We start from the raw sequence: 5,344 nt of genomic DNA, 5'->3' as shown, positions 1-5,344 counted from the left end.
GTAATCCCACAGTCATTGTGACAGTCCACCTATTATTCTTTCTCTCTCCGTGATATTTAATAAATTTTACAAGTTGCATGAGTATTAATTAAGGTGTTATACTTACATTATTTTTTCATCTTTTCAACAATAAAATTTTAAAAATTGAATATTTTACTGAGTTTTATCAATATCATGGCACGTGACAAAATATTTTATTGTTCTTTCATTTCTTTCAATATATACCCTTCTATAAATGCTTGAAGTTTCCAAGATTCATTTTCACTGAGGAGTGAGAGACATTGCTAAGTAATGTTTAGTGTGTTGCATGTTAGCTCATGTAATTGGAGGGTAATTGGTTTTTGGTAAAAAGCTAGTGAAAACTCACAGACTGGGAACTGTTAATCTTTCACTGAGGAAAATAAAAGCCTACTATAGCATAAACTGTATACTTACTGAGAATAATGTAAGTGGCATTTTTCTTCAAGAAAGTTATCAGTTTATTTTACAGATATTTCTATTTTAATTTACAAAGCAGATGATCAGTCATTTGTTTTTGTTTTTCTTTCTCAAATTTATTTGTAAAATGAAACAGCAAAAAATCACAAATTAAGGAAATCTCTGAGTTTCTTCTATCTATATTAAGACTTAGCCTGCAAATCATAATAGACTAAATAAGAAATTAGGTTTTATGCTTTGTTTTGTAAGATTTGGTGCCCCTTTGGCATAGAAAAAAACTTATAAGCAAGTTTGGTGTGCCAAAGATAACTTTCTTCCCCAAAGGTTTGTTTTCAATTGCTTTCAGTTTTGAGAAATATTTTTAAACATTTTTGAGACCACTTTTCTTTCAAATATATATATATATATATATATATATATATATATATATATATATATATATAAAGGGCGTACACCATTTATAACAGAATTTCTTTCTTTCTTTCGTTTTTTTTTTTTTTTTTTTTTTTGGTGTTTTCCAGACAGGGTTTCTCTGTAGCTTTGGTGCCTATCCCGGAACTAGCTCTTGTAGACCAGGCTGGCCTCGAACTCCCAGAGATCTGCCTGCCTCTGCCTCCTGAGTGCTGGGATTAAAGGCGTGCGACACCACCGCCCTGCAGCCTAAAACAAAATTTCTTAATGTTTGTGGCATTGTTTGTCTTCACCATCTAGACTACACAGTTCTTCAGGGAGAATGTGATCTGTGCCTGGGGTCCAGCAGGCTCCTTCAAAACACCTGTTCACCAGTGTCTCCTTTTCCTAGGATAAAGTTCTAGGTGAGGGATCATGGGACACTGGTCTCAGCCTTCTAGGAAAAATCTCTGGAGAGTGAGGATTTATTTCAAAACATTAACACACACACACACACACACACACACACACACAGAGAGAGAGAGAGAGAGAGAGAGAGAGAGAGAGAGAGGAGAGAAATCTGCTTTGTTTACAGAGGCAACTACACTTCTTTTTTTGTTTTGTTTGTTTATTTTATTTTATTTTTTTTAGTTGTTGCAACTACACTTCTAAAAACTCACAGGGTTGTGGTCCTTTACGGACAACTGAGTCAGCTCTAGGATTCATTTATCACTGGTCATTAATATTCCTTAATATAAATGGACTCAACTCACTTAAAAAAGATAAAGACTAACAGATTGGATATAATCCGTTGTATGCTGCATACAAGAAACACACCTCAACCTCAAAGACAGACATCACCTCAAAGTAAAAAGTTGAGAAAAAATTTCCATTCAAATGGACCTAAGAAACAAGCTGGTATAGCTATCCTAACATCTGACAAAATAGACTTCAAACTAAAATCAATCAAAAGAGACAAAAAAGGACATTTCATACTAGTCATAAAAAGATCCATCAAGAGAAAATCTCAATACAGAACATCTATACCCCACATACAAAAGCACCCTCATATGTAAAAGAAACACTTTTAAATCTTAAATCATACATTAACCCTCACATACTAATAGTGGGAGAGTTCCACACTTCACTCTTACCATTGGACAGGTCAGTCAAACAAAAAATTAACAGAGAAATACGGGAACTAACAGATGCACTAAATGGCTACATAAAAAAGCTGGAAAAATTCCACACTAGTGAATTAACAGGATATTTGAAAACTTCAGAACAAAAAGAAGCAAACTCACCCAAGAGAATTAGACAGCAGGAAATAATCAAATTGAGAGCTGAAGTCAACAAAATAGAAACAAAGAAAGCAATACAAAGAATCAACGAGACAAAAAGTTGGTTCTTTGACAAAATCAACAAAATAGATAAACCTTTATCCAAACCAATCAAAAGACAGAGAGAGAATATACAAATTAACAAAATCAAAAATGAAAAAGGGGCCAAAGCAACACATGTGGAGGAAATACAGAGAAGAATCATCAGGTTATATTTCAAAAACCTGTACTCCACAAAATTGGAAAACTTAAAGGAAATGGGCAACTTTCTAGATAACTATCACTTACCAAAATTAAATCTAGATCAGATAAGCAAATTAAACAGACCTATAACTGCTGAAGAAATAGAAACAGTCATTGAAAGCCCCCCCCCCCCAATAAAAGCCCAGGACCAGATAGTTTCAACTCAGAATTCTACAAGATTTTCAAAGAACTAATACCAATACTCCCCAAATTGTTCCACACAATAGAAACAGAAGAAACATTGCCAAACTCTTTTTATCAATCTACAATTACCCTGATACCTAAACCACACAAAAATATTATTAAGAAAGAGAATTACAGACCAATCTCACTCATGGACATTGATGCAAAAATACTAAATAAAATACTGGCAAATCAAATCCAAAGACACATCAGAACTTTCATCCACCATAATTAAGTCGGCTTCAACCCAGAGATGCAGGGATAGTTCAACATACAAAAATCTGTCAATGTAATCCACCATATAAACAAACTAAAAAATAAAAACCAATGATCATCTCATTAGATGCCAAAAAAGCTTTTGATAAAATACAACATCCCTTCATGATAAAGATCTTGAGGAGAGCAGGGATACAAGAAACATACCTAAACATAATAAAGGGAATATATAGCAAGCCAACAGCTAATGTCAAACTAAATGGAAAGAAATTCCCAGTGATCCCACTGAAATCAGGAACAAGACAAGGTTTTTCACTCTCTCCATATCTATTCAATATAGTACTTGAGGTCCTAGCAAGAGCAATAGGACAACAAAAGGAGATCAAGGGGATACAAATAGGAAAATAAGAAGTCAAACTCTCACTATTTGCTGATGATATGATAGTTTACATAAGTGACCCCAAAAATTTTACCAAGGAACTTCTACAACTCATAAACACTTTCAGTAATGTAGCAGGATATAAGATTAACTATAAAATCAGTAGCCCTCTTGTACACAGATGATAAATGGGCTGAGAAAGAAATCAAAGAAACATCACCCTTGACAATAGCCACAAATATCATAAAATGACTTCAGGTAACTCTAATAGAACAAGTGGAAGACTTGTATGACAAGAACTTTAAATCTTTGAAGACAGAAATTGAAGAAGACACCAGAAAGTGGAAAGATCTCCTATGCTCTTGGGTATGTAGAATTAACATAGTAAAAATGGCAATCTTACTAAAAGCAATCTACAGATTCAATGCAATGCCTGTTAAAATCCCAGAAAAAATTTCACAGATCTCAAAATAACAAAACTCAACTGTATATGGACCTAAATCAAATAACCTCAGGATTTCTGAAACAATCTTGTACAATAAAACAACTTCTGGAGGCATCACAATCCCTGACCTCAAACTGTACTACAGAGCTACAGTACTGAAAACAGTCTGATATTGGCATAATAAACGGAGAGGAGGACCAATAGAATCGAATGGAAGAGCTGGATATTAATCCACACACCTTTGAATACCTGATTTTTTGACAAAGAAGTAAAAAAAAATATCAAATGGAAAAGAGAAAGCATATTTAACAAATGGTGCTGGCATAACTTCATATCAACATGTAGAAGAATGAAAATAGATCCATATCTATCATCATGCTCAAAACTCAAATCCAAATGGATCAAAGACTTCAACATAAAGCCAGCCACACTGAACCTCATAGAAGAGAAAGTGGGAACTACCCTTGAACACATTGGCACAGGAGACCACTTCCTAAATATAACCCCAGTAGCAGAGACACTGAGAGAAACAACTAATAAATGGGACTTCCTGAAATTGACAAGTCTCTGTAAAGCAAAGGACATGGTCAACAAGACATACTGTCAGCCTACAGAATGGGAAAAGATCTTCACCAACCCCACATCAGACAGAGGACTGATCTCCAAAATATACAAAGAATTCGAGAAATTAGTCATCAAATAGAACAACTAATCCAATAATAAATGGAATACAGAATAAAACAGAGAACTATCAACAGAGGGATGTAAAATAGCTGAAAGACACTTAAGGAAATGTTCAACATCCTTAGTCATCAGAGAAATGTAAATCAAAACAACTCTGAGATTCCATCTTATACCTGTAAGAATAGCCAAGATCAAAAACACTGATGACAACTTTTGCTGGAGAGGTTGTGGGGTAAAGGGAACACTCCTGCATTGCTGATGGGAACTGCTCCTTTGGAGGTCACTGTGGTGATCTCTCTGAAAATTAGGAAACAACATTCCTCAAGACCCAGAAATACCACTTTTGGGTATATATCCAAAGGATGCTCAATCGTGCCACAAGGACATGTGCTCAACTGTGTTCATAGCAGCATTGTTTGTCATAGCCAGAAACTGGAAACAACCTAAATGCTCCTTGACCAAAGAATGGATAAAGAAAATGTGGTACATTTACACAATAGAGAACTACATGGCAGAAAAATAATGACATCTTGAATTATGCAGGAAAATGGATGGAGTTAGAAAACATCACTTTGAGTGAGGTAACCCAAACCCAGAAAGACAATTATCACATGTGAACCACATTCACGAGTGGTTTTTAAACATAAAACAAAGAAAACCAGCCTAGAAATCACAATCCCAGAGAATCTAGACAACAATGAGGACCCTAAGAGAGACATACATAGATCTAATCTACATGGGAAGTAAATAAAGAACAAGAACTCCTGAGTAAATTAGGAGCATTGGGACCTTGAGAGATGGCTGAATTGGAGTGAAGAGGCAAGGAGGGGAGCAGAAAAAAACGTGGAGCTCAATAGAAATCAATAAACTTTTTAAAAAGAATGCATTTATAACCAGATGCTGATGTCTCTTTCCTGTAAGCCCACAACTCAAGAGGCTGAAGCAGAGCATTGTGAGTTCAAAGGCAACCTGAGTTAAGTTGTGGCACCGTGACACCAAAGAACAAAAAAATAAATAAATAAAAAA

This window comes from Microtus oregoni, unplaced genomic scaffold (genome assembly GCF_018167655.1).
Source record: "Microtus oregoni isolate MIOR12 unplaced genomic scaffold, Mior012 000026F_ref0000081, whole genome shotgun sequence".
NCBI lineage: Eukaryota > Metazoa > Chordata > Mammalia > Rodentia > Cricetidae > Microtus > Microtus oregoni.
Note: the sequence above shows the minus strand (reverse complement) of the source record.